We start from the raw sequence: 12967 nt of genomic DNA on the forward strand, positions 1-12967 counted from the left end.
CAATGAAGCAAGTCCTCATAATACAAGAAAAGAATAAACTGACCATTCACAAAGTGAATGGACCCATTCCAACATTCCTCTTTAACTCAAATATCTACCTCCTCTCATAATATCAATGTCTTTATTGGATAGTTTTTTGATGACTAGTTGAAAATGCGCTGGCAAAACAATGCAAAAAAAAAGTGCAAAATGACACAGTGAGGCAATAGTCAGGATTTTATAACATCAATGCAATTGATGGAGGTAAAGTCAATCAGGTAGAAAGCTCTTGACAAATTAAACTCTAGCAGTGTTTGATCAGTCAATTATTGAAAAGGAGAAAATTGACAAAGGTGATGGTGTGCTGGGACTTCCAAGGAGAAAACGGTCCTTGGGGAACTGATAAATCTTTTAATGCTTTTGCAAAAATTATCCTCTCTGTGGGCATGTTGAGAAACTCAAGCATGAAATAAAATTAATTGTATTGTGCTATGATACAATTTTATTAGATGAATTCTGCCCCAAATCGCCAACATTAATTCTTTGTCCTAATATTTAGCACATAACTACAATGATAATCCATACAATAATAAAATAAATCTAACTTATTAAATGTAAGGTAATTAAGTTTTCTTCATAATTTTTTTCATAATTTTTACTTTTAATTTTCAAATTTCCCACCATTTCCTATGTCTACCTTTGTCCCTGTTTTCAATGGATTCAGTTTAAGCTTCTTCTGGTACTAATTAACCTCAGATAAAAAGAACCTCTCATATCTGCTTACATGTTATATTTGACCAGAACTCTACTGTTTGCAAATACTTTAACAGACCTTGGCTCACTTAACTGTCAAAAGAACCCTATCGTTAGCATAGTGTTTTCTCTGTATTATGTAAAATAATATTTAAGATAGAGTAAGTTGCCAGTTTTCCTAACCTTTTAACTCTTCTAATAACCACCAAAATCTCATCTTTCCCAGAAATTCTGATCCACCCATCCCTTAATGGGGGTGGGGGGCAAGCCTTTCACTTTTGATTAAGAATCATGAATACTTCAAAAATGGAGTCAATTTCTATAGGCACTCAGCAGCCAAGATTTGGTTAAACCTTACCTTCTACAATTTGTGTTACAAAAATAATTTTGTGTTCCCAAGCATAAAGTTACAATATTGAGTATACAGTTAAAATCATCTGCAATCCCAGGTTTCTGGCATGTCTTACTGAGTGGTATACCCACCCCTTTCAACGCCAGGTTGAAAATCACTTGAGCAAGACCACAGAGCCGTCAAAGAGCCACTCCGTCCCTTGGGCTTAGGCCTCTGACTATATCTCAGTTCTCTTGTCACTACAGGAGTCCCCTTCAAGTTTTATGACATTTAAGAGCCAGTATGTGGCCTACGTACAGAGAGTTAACCCATGGTTCCAGCAAGGCATGGAAAACTGAGAGCGTGTGAGCCTCTTCACATTCCACATGACTTCAGAAAACTGAAATACTCCCATGGAGCTGGAATAGACAGAAGTCCCTTGGACTGGTTGCCAAAAGATGGGCATAATTCAGAAGGTGGGAGTGTTTCCAGGTAAGAGAACAGATATGACAGAGGAGGAAGGTTTAGGCCACAGTTACAAGGGTGATAAAAGGCAGTCTAAGCAGGGCAGAACTTCAATCAGCAGGACAGAGGAAGGTTGGGAGGACACTTTCAGGATGTGAACAGGAAGTGAGACAAGGAAAGTCATGTGATGCTTCTGTAAAGTGGGAGAGGATCCTAAGACAAAACGTGTGAATAGAGACCCATGAGAAAGAAGGTTATCAAAATACCTATAGACTAGACAGTCTGAGTGCTAGCAGGGTCTTCATGGAATTCACCATTTTTCCAGCGCATAAATCCTCCTTCACTTTCCTCAACAGGTCATGAAGACCAGAAAAATGGAAGGGCTAGGTAGGAATGGATGGTGGAGTACAACACCGAGGGTGGAGTGAGTGCAGAGGGCACACGGAAGAGAGAAGTACCTTCTTTAAAGCTAAAAGGTACTATCCTGTCCTCTCTCCTTGCTGTCTTTCCACACCCTTCACCAGTGCCTGGGAATTTCTCTCTAGCTTCTTCCCCCCTTGGTGTGGGATCTATCCACTGAGAGTGGATCTCCCCAAATTTTTCAGGTAGGTGTTAGAAATCTGAATCATGTGGTCCACTGACTGACTGCATCCTGGATCTGGGAATATAATTTGCAGAGCAGTGACTGGGCAATCTTAGGGGAATGTAGGTCAGGTAGGCCCAGGCGAATCACCATCACTGCCCACTGGGGCTCCAAGCAGGAGATACTATAAACTGGTAGCTGACTTTTCCTGAAACAGATAGGGCAGGCCACCAGCATCTGAAAGCCCCAAGATACTGCGGAGTTGTTGCTAAGGACGTACAGAGACTGCTACCTTTGCCCACTTCTGCCATCTGACCTTGCCCAGCTGGCCTCTGACTCTTAATTCCAAAAGTCGTCATTGCAGCATGTCTAGGCTTTTGCTGATATATGACTAAAATCATGTTTTCTCTAATCATTATTCAGGTTTTAATATTTATTGGATCATATTGTATGCCAAGGACTAGGGAGGCAAAGACAAAAAGAGAGGTTCCCTGTCCTGAAAGGACAAGAAGAAAACAATAGGAAGACAGACATTCATAAAATAATGACATTAGAATATCACGCTGGCTATAATGAACTGCATCTTGAATGTGCACACTGAGTTCCTATTTTTAGGGAAGGCCCCCTAGAGTTAAGGGGAATTTGGTTTCTACTTTAATCTAATTAAGTTATTGGCAACTTTATTTTGAAAAATCTTCGGGCATACTAAATTTAAGTCCAGCAACATTTTTCATGGTCCCCCCTTTTTTTTCCCCTCTAAGGTGAATTTTTTTTTTTTTTTTTGCTTGTAGTGGTAGCATTGAGGGGCCAGGAGGAGTGGGCAGATGGTGTTTGCATTGCATTGCCCATTCCATTTGGGGAGTTATGCAATCAAGGGGAAAAATGCATTTTCCACCCTTGAGGTCCTTTGATCACTTTTGCTCTTACATAACTCCCTAACAGCTGGAGCTGTAAACTTTAAAATTGGCCGGAACATAGCTCATATTGCGAAAGGAAATTCAACCCAAATTTGAAGAGAAACAGCTAGATATTTTAAAAGCGATTCCAGTATTTGTGTTCTTTAACATTTAGTGAGTGCTGGTGATGTTCGGGCCATTAAGCAAAACTCCCCGCCCAGACATGTTGCCATCTTGATTGGGACTGCCATCAGCTAGGCCTGGCTCAGCAGAATGGGTTACTTTCTTATCTTTCTTCTCATCGCCAACCTCCAGTCTGCAGCAGCTCCTCTGCCCACAGACAATCAAAGGAATGCTTGCTCTAATGCTGGGCTGCCAGGAGTAGATGCTTATCGATCTACCCACTCCTCCTCCAGCAGCCACCAGGTGCTCATTGGTTTGCTTTTAAAACACGTCTGCTCCATTCAACAATATCACTTCGTTCACTTACGATGCAAAAGGTATCCTCCACTACCTAGTCCTTCCCGATCTTTCTACCTGTCTTCTACCTACTTCTTCTTCCTCCCCCACTTCCCCTTCTTCCTCCTCTTCCTCCTTCCTTTTTAAGTTTTGGATATGAGCTTGTATCTGCGCAAGTGGAAATAAATCTGTACAAAGCACGTTTGTTGCTATAACTTCTGCATCTCAATGAAAAAGAGTCAACTCAATTAAAACCTACTTTTTCAGAATCAATAGCTTCTTCAAAGCTGCATTAACACTTAAATACAGTTAGCACCAAATGCAGAAATGGATCTGTAAAAAGATTATTAAACTTCTAAATTGCTTAAATGAAATTAAAGGGAGGCAAATTTGTATTTTTCATAGTGAAGCAATGCACTGGAATCATGGATACTGGAGAGTCAAAAATTCAGAGTTCTGGGGCACTTGGGTGGCTCTGTCAGTTAAGCTTCTGACTTCGGCTCGGGTCATAATCTCACAGTTCGTGAGGTCAAGCCCCACATTGGGCTCAGCACTGACAGCTCAGAGCCTGGAGCCTGCTTCAGATTCTGTGTCTCCCTCTCTGTCCATCCCTCACTCACACTCTGTCTCTCTCTCTCTCCCCCAAAAATATATAAACATTTAAAAAAAATAAAAAAAGAATCCACAGTTTTGAGGTAACAAAAGACCTAAGTATCTAAGTTTTTTCTGCTTTCCATTCTTCCCTATCAAAGAACTGTGGATGTGCAGAATTAACCATTAGCAGCAATTGGTGCCTTAAGAGAGACTTCAAATCTACATCTCCAGGAATGGCAGGTTGCAAGCGAGGAAGGTGACACATGTCACCTTGATGTATTTAGACGTGGTAATTGCCAGTTCAAGAGCCTCTGCTCCAAGGTACTCCAGGATGGCTGCTCCAGGATGACAGGGAAGCAGTCACCCCTCCCCACAAAAATTCATGGTTCTCAGGGGTCAATGAATATTTCATACAGGGAAGGCAACATGGTTCCCTGAAGGTCAGCTACCTTTGTCTTGACCAGGACGCCTCCTCAGCCTGGCCACCAACCATTCTGAATTCACCTAAAATATCAACACAGAAGAGAAAGGGCTAATTCAAGAGCAGGGAGGCCTTGTTTCCTATTCCTTTGCTGCTCCAAGATTCAAATTGCTTCCCCTCTGTTTTGAAGCAAAGCCACACCTCTTCCTATTGCAAAGCTTTCAGTCTTGCCTGCTGCTTCTTCCAGTTCCTGCCTCTCTTCCCTTCCTTCTGTGGCCTTGCACACATACTGGAGACATGCTTGTGCCTGCTGTAACCACCCTTCCTGACTGCAAGACGGTGCTTCCAGGCCTGCTTTCCATCCCCTTCAGAATGTGGAGGCTGCTGATTTTGAGAAATGCCCCCAGGCACGGGGGCCATCCGGGAGCACTAGGCCTTCTAGTACTGTGAGTCACTCCGAGAGCCTTCCAGCACCAGGCCAGGCTTCTGGAAGCATCCTGAGAGGATTTTCAGGAAGGAATAGATATGATCTCTCAGGCATACAGCAAGGTTTTTTTTGTTTTTTTTTTGTTTTTTTTTTTTTTAATCCTTAGTTTTTGGAGGATTTTGATGAAATAAAAGGCTAAGTGGAACAAGAGTTTTGTATTCATTCTTTTTTTATATTTCATTTTTTTATTCTTATTTTTAATTAATTAAATTTTGAGAGGGAGAGCATGAGTGGAGGAGGGGCAGAGGAAGAGGGAGAGAGAATCTTAAACTCTATGCTCAGCATGGAACCCAGCTAGGGGCTTGATCTCAACAAGGGTCACATCATGACCAGAGCGGAAATTGAGAATTGGATGCTTAACTGACTGAGCCAACTGGGTGCCCCTGTTTGTTTTCTTATCTATATGACACATATATTGCTTATCCTGGTGTCATGAACTGCTCATTTCTTTCATGGTTAAGGATTAACTATTTTTGGCTATCTTTTTCTTTTTTTCTTAAAATTTTTTATTAACGTTTATTTTTTTGAGGGAGAGAGACAGAGTGTGAGTGGGGGAGGAGCAGAAAGAGAGGGAGTCAAAGAATCGGAAGCAGGCTCCAGGCTCTGAGCTGTCAGCACAGAGCGCGACACAGGGCTTGAACTCACCAACCATGAACTCACCAACTGTGAGATTATGACCTGAGCCAAGGCTTAACCAACTGAGCCACCCCGGCGCCCTAGGATATCTTTTTCTTTCTACAGAGATGTTGCACTGCCAAGCACAGGTATGTTGATTAGGCAGACATTGGGGTAGAAAAATAGCTTACAGGTCAAGAAATAAAGTCTTCATAAGGTTTACTGTGGCAGGTGCTCATTACTATTAAATGTGAATAGTAAAGGTGCTGATGATGGTGACAAAGATGATGGTACTTCTCACATTGTGGCACATGCTGTGGGTGTGGGAGCTGATGACTGACATCACTGGCCAGCAGGCTGCAAGCAAACACAAGGCTTCTGCTGACCATTGTCCCCCCACAATTGTTCTACTCAGTCTAGCTATGACTCTTTGCCAGAAATGGGCTACTAGGTCATAAAGTTTGCTGGCTTTGTTACAAGTTCATTTGTGACCATGCAGCTTTTTCTCAGTGGAAGCATTTCTGGCTAAAGGGAAAAATAACTTATGTCCTTAAAAAGGAAGGGGTGTGTGTCTAACTTGTCTCACCTACTGGAGAGTTAGTTGATGATTATAAGAATCTTTGCCAAATATGATTTCCTTGAAACTTTCTTATTGTTTGAAGGTGGTTTTTTTTGTTTGTTTTTTGCTTTTTTTTTGTTCTCACTGGAAAGAATCCAAGAAAGAGCCTGATGGGAAGTGAGAATTTTAATATTGTCCATGCTTTACCTTTATTTTTTCAAACAACTTCCTTTCCAATAATGATCACGATGATAATAGCTGACATTCCTTGAGTTCTTGGGGCCACATTGTATATTCAATCCTCATAAGACATTTTTCTCTAAATGCTGCTATCCCCATTTGACAGACAAGGAAAGGGAGCTCACAGACATGTTTAATAACATGCCCAAGGTCATACAGGTAATTATAGATTGAGACCCAGGCATTGTGACTTCAAATGAAGCTCATATCATGATGTGATAACAGTAACTATCATCATCCACTAAGATTTGTGAGCTCTCCCTCCATGCTAGGTTCTGAATTAAGACTGAGCATACTGAAACAAGCAAAGCAAATATAGTCTTCATGGAATTTAGAATCTAGCAAAAGAGTATACAAAGTTAGTAATTAAATCATTCTATAATTAAAAACTATTATACGTAGAGAGCAGATGCCAGGGGACCTATTAGCTCTGCAAATACACGACATTTACGGTGGGATCTGAAATAGCATGAGTGAGAAGATGAAGTAGGGGTACATGGGAAAGGGGTCCGAAGAAGGGAACAGTTGCTGACAACAAAGGCTGGTGATCTCCATGTTCCACTGAATACACAGTGACCTCGTGTGACACACAATTTGTTTCATGAACACTTCTTTGAAAGTACAGAATAAGATGTGAATATGTTTATCTACACAAATGGTCATAACTAGAACATCTTTCTAGCCAGGGAAGCAGTTGCTTAGTGGTAAGAATGAGAAGAGGATGTTAGGATGACAAAAACGTGTCAGGTAAGAACTGGTATTGGACCAAATCAACACCCTGAGGGATCCCGAGGAAGCCAGAGTAGCTGTACCCAAGGGAAAAAGACACACGGAGACAAGGAGACTTTTTGCACAGAGGCAAAAAGACATTGTCACATTAAAGGTAACTATGTTTTCCCTTTTTTCCCTATGCATCAGAGCTACAAGGTATGATTATTGTGTTTCCAAGTAATCCACAGAACTCAAATATTAAATGAATTATAAAGTCAATTAATTAAACTTTGTGGAATATACCAATTAATGGAATGGACAGGAACTCTAAATGTCAACTCAAATAGGCATCGGAATTTAGTATATTCCAAAGACAGCATTTCCAATCAGTGGAGAAAAATGGTCTTGGGACACCTGACCATCTGTTTGGTAATAAGAAACCCAGACTCCTGATTCTTTCCTTACATAAAAATAAACTCCAGGGGCACCTGGGTTGCTCAGTTGGTTGAGCATCCCACTTTGGCTCTCATAGTCATGATCTCGCAGTTCGAGTTCAAGCCCTTCATGGGGCTCACTGCTGTCATCCTGTCAGCGCAGAGGCCGCTTCTGATCCTCTATCTCCCTCTCTCTCTGCCCTTCCCCCACTTGCAGTCTTCCCAAAATAAATAAAATTATTTAAAAAATAAAAAAAATAAGCTCCAGAGAGAAAAATTATGAATATACTTTATGCTATAAAAACACTAGAAGAAGACATGTTTCAGTATTTTTATAATCTTTGGTTAGGAAACGCCTTTATTACTTTATTAGCATTTCAGGCCATTTATATGCTTCAGATTTTCATGGTTGTGGAGCCTGGTTGGAAATTATAGACAACTGTCCCCAAGACTGTCTGGTTGTACCAGCCACTCTCTCGTGGGCCCCAAAGAGGAGGGTTTGACTTCTTTGAGTGCTATCACATCTTTATTCTTGCTTCCTTTGATTAAAGGCCTTGCCTACCATAGTGGCACCTGTGACTTCACCACTAACAGAAATCAGCTATTTTTATATTATGTTAGGGTTGTCACAGATATTTTGATTGCCCGCTCTGTTGAAGTGACTGCCTCATTTTAGTTGGGGATGAAAAGAGCGAATTTTTATTGGGCTTCACGGTGCTCTCTTACCCTTAGAAAGTGGTAGTGACTCCTGGGCTGTCAGCCTTAATATACCAAAAGCACTTGAAATCAGTAAGAAAAAGGATCCCTTGCGGAAAAGTAAACAAAATATAGACAACTAAAATTACCAAGGAAGGGAGAAAAGTGTTTGGTTCCACTATCAATCAAAGAATTGCAAACAAAAGCAAGATTTTTTAAATGTGCTTATCAACTTGACAAAGTTTAAAACAATGATAAGATTCAATCTGATAAAGATATGGAGAGGTAAACAACCATGCCTTCATGGTAGGGATGTAAATTACGATACTTTTTTTTTGGCGAGTTTAGCTTAACAATATTTATGAAAAATGTTATTTGTGCATCCCCTCTCCCCAGTAATCTCCATTTGAGGAATTCACCCTCAGGAGCCAATCATAAATATGTAAACAAATATATGTACTAGAATATTTATGACTCTCTAATTTATAGTGGCCAAAAAATGTGGAGGCAGCCTAGGTGTTATATATTGCAATACGGTAATTCATCAAGATATTTTGCTTTATCTTCCCTGTATGTTACCACCAAGTCTAAGAAAATGGGTGGATTTCCTTGCCTTAGGAGAGTTGCATTTTGTATACCAAGAAGCAGAATTTGCCATATGAGAAGATCTTTCCTGACTTTTTTTTTTTTTTTGTAAATTAAGTTCATTTTCAAGGGGCTAAGCCGGGGAGGGGAAACATGACACTGAATTAGAGAGGTAGAAGGGAGAAGGCCCCCAGGGAGGAGATAGGATTCTGTGGGTCCCTTGGAGTGTGGGCATCTGCACTCTGCTCCTGTACTTTGTCCAGGGGTGAGAAGGAAATGGAGGCACCGAAAACACACTTAGCCTGAGCCATCTGACCCCGCCAACTTCAGCAACAATGACCAGCTCTAAGTACCAAGCTCACTGGACTTCGAAAAAACATTCAGACTCAGTGGGTGTGCATGTCCACAGTACCTGGTGTGGCTCAATGATCAGGGTGATTTCTCTGTGTAGATAAGACCTCTTGTGTGTTGGTAGGCAGGGGGTAGTGTGGGAGGGGCAGGAAGTGTCAGTGGCAACTGCCTGTGAATTTCCTCCCAGTCTGGATGGAAGTGGAGGGTAGGATTTCAGTTTATTTAAAGAAGTAACCAAATTTCCCAGTTTTCCACCTACCATACCTGAGTTTTCTTGTCAAATCTGCTATAATGTACTTACTACTAACTAAATCTCTTTTCTGATAACTTTGTGGTGAGAGTGATCACCATGGGGTGAGATCCCCTGAAATCCACAGTCTCATGTCAGCTGGGAGGGAGAATCTCTCCATAAAGGCATTCCTGTTCAATGAAACTAGAAATAGGTAAAAAAAAAAAAAAAAAAAAAAAGGTGTACTGGGATGGTAGTTACAGAAGCCATGTGCAAATCAAAAGGAAACCAAGGGGAAACTGCTGGTTCAAAAGGACCAGGTCTAGTGCATAAAGTAAAACACCTTATGGAAAGAGGGAACAGGAAGTCTATGGAACCTCCTTATCCACTTTCCACTCAGGTGGTAGAAATGGGGTCAAAACCTGTTCTAACCCAGTCCCCAGGTAAGGGGTCTTGGGCTGCCATGGATCATAGTTGGATGTTCCAGCAGAACTGAGAAGTACAAAATCTTCTACACATTTGGAAGCAATGGGGGCAGAATTTGTCCCTTGGGAGTCTAGACAGGCATTGGGTCAACAAGTAGAGGGCCATCAAGCACTTAAAATGAGGAGTATGCTCTGTTGACACAGCTTTCTGACGCAGGGTTTAAGAACTTCATACCAGAAGACCTCTATGGTTCAGGTTCTGGAACTAGCCTTCTGTAGTTACTTTGACTCCAAATCTGATTTACCTTTGCAAACCAGGACTGGTCACACACATCCGAGCCAACACTAAAAGTCATGTCATAGGAAAACCTAGTCAAAATATAAAGGGTAATGAACAGTGTGCTTTTATTTTTTTGGTTTGGGGCTAAACTAAGTGAAATCAGTAATTCCTTTGTTTCCTTATTTCTTACCTACTTCCACCTATGAGGGAACCTGAATGGGGAAAATGTGACTGCAGACTCAGACTTATCTCACGGTAGAGGAAAAAGCCTCTGTAAGAAAACCCTTGCAGGGCCTGGTGGCTCAGCCATTTAAACGTACGACTCTTGATTTGGGTTCAGGTCATGATCTCGAAGTTGTGGGTTCAACCCCTGCGGTGGGCTCTTTGCGAAGCATGGTGCCTGCATGGGATATTCTCTCTCTCTCTCTCTCTCTCTCTCTCTCTCTCTCTCTCCCCCCAGCTCCCTCTCCTCAAAATAAATAAATAAACATTTGAATTAAGGAAAAAAAAAAGAAAAGAAGAGAAAAGCTGACCTCTATCCTGGGGTTGACACAGATCCAAAGTAAATTGATTAGTGTTAACCTAAACCATTACGCTTCTTGTCCAGGGGACCTCAATTCTTAGCACTGAGCTCAGGACTGAGGAGCCCAGAGCTCTCAGGAGAAACCTCATCCTTCTGCCTGTGTGATACACTTTGGCCATCTTCTGTATTTTCTGAAAACACTAGAAGCCACCTCTTAGGTGAGGTATTTGCACCAGATAATTTATTAGCGAGATTGGAGATGATGTGATTACACCTTGACTGATTTCTCTTACCCCAAGCAAAAGCCCAGTAGCACAACCTCAGGCCTCTACGTTGGCTCCAATGCTCCTCAGGGACTTCTTGCTAACTCAAAGCAAAGAAAATTAGGCTCCTCGTTTTCTTTCCACAATACATTTTCAGGACTCTGATAGGCCTGGCACCACATAACGCCATGAGAAACCCTGTGTGTGCAGTAAGCTCCCGAGAGATAAACTTAGGAGGAGAGTGTTTCATAAAGACTGGCAGACTATCAATTCAGTGTCTATGGCCGTACTCCTTACATGCTTATTTTTTTTTAATATTTTAATGTTCATTTTTGAGAGAGAGAGAGAGAGAGACAAAGCATGAGCAGGGGAGGGGCAGAGAGAGAGGGAGACACAGATTGGAAGCAGGCTCCAGGTTATGAGCTGTCAGCACAGAGCCCGACGCGGGGCTTGAACTCATGAGCCATGAGATCATGACCTGAGCCGAAGTCGGACGTTCAGCCAACTGAGCCACCCAGACGCCCCATCCTCATGTATTAATTGAACATTCTTTTGATCTGAATAGAATGGAAGGGCAACAAGATTACAGACATGAACTCATGGTTAACTGCAGGAACCCAGGTAACACTGGAAATGGCGCCTTAAACTACACACGTCGCAAAAGTGCTTTGGCCTTTTCTCTCAGGTGCTGGTCATACGTTTGGACTGTCAAACGCAGAGGTCACTGCAGCCATTCCGGTGAAAATCTGCACTGGATCTTTAGCAGAGAAGAGGCATGTGATGTATGTATTATTACATATATTCATTCATTAAGTTTTGTCGTCATCCCTATACCCTACCCGTATTTCATCTAGCTTTATGATACATAAGCTTGCCCTGGGTCACATGGACAGCGAGGGGTCGAAATTAGAATCGGGCCCATTTTGTTGGACGCCAAAGCTGTTTTGTTTTTGTTTTTCGCCACTCTTCTCTAGTATCTTCTATTTTGAGCACCCTGAAGGCCTTCGTTTGCTTTAGGGTTCCTAGTTTCTGTAGCTTCTCTTCTCCGAGCAGAGTTTGCCAGCAAAATGGAAATACAGCCCTCAAAAGCAAGTGAGTCACAGTACGCTATGCCTTTTCATTTTTTGTACTTGAGCCATTTAAAAAAATACATCGGGACAGGCCCTGAGCAGAAATGGCTTGTACAGAATGTGAGGGAGGATTTGAGGGTTTCAGGATATGGATTGAGAGGCCTGTCACACGCCTTTTAATAGAGGCATGCCTGTTAATCTGTGGCATGTCAGAGCCTGAACACCCGCGTGTGATGTGCCTATCACTTTACTGAAAGGAATCCCACAGGCCCATCCCTGTAAGTGTTACAAGAACCCCTGCAGCCAGCTGAGCTGGGTGCCAGCCCCCAGCCACCCAGGCCAGTCCTCCCAAGGGAGAGGGTGACAGAAGGACAATGGCAGGATCAGGCACTGGCAGTCTGTGTGAGAGCTGAGACTGTCATGCAGTTATGTACGGAATCTGCAAAATGTGGCCTCCTTCATGTTCATTTCTGGTGACGCTTGAGGACATTTGCCACAGAGCAGAGGCCTCAATAAATGTTGATGATTGAGATAAAGATTCACATAACAACATGGTGCACGTGTGTTGCCCATGTTATAAAAACAGACATAATATAACAACGTATTGGAGACAATGTTTGGCTTTAGTAATTTATAGCTCATGGAAATGGCTCATAAAATATTAGGTCTAGGAGGAATATTACAGACCATAGACAACTCCTCCATTTACAAATGATAAAAACAGGGTTTTAAAATATATAATGACTTCTCTAAGGTTATATACATTACTTGATATAATTGTATAGAAACATAAATGGAAAAAATATATATTGGGAAAATTAGTACTTGTTTTTAGAAAGACCTTGTTTTGGAGGTAGGATCAAATATCAGGTCTGAGGTCCAGCAATTCATATTTTCTACTCCACTTAGGATGTTACAGGAAGAGACTGTAATCTGGACCCTCTGAACATTTCCTGCAGGGTAGCTGTTAGCATGGTGCCTGGAGGAGATAAGCCTCAACAAATACTGATTATCATTA

Source organism: Panthera onca, chromosome A1 (genome assembly GCF_046562875.1).
Source record: "Panthera onca isolate mPanOnc1 chromosome A1, mPanOnc1 haplotype 2, whole genome shotgun sequence".
Taxonomy (NCBI): Eukaryota; Metazoa; Chordata; class Mammalia; order Carnivora; family Felidae; genus Panthera; species Panthera onca.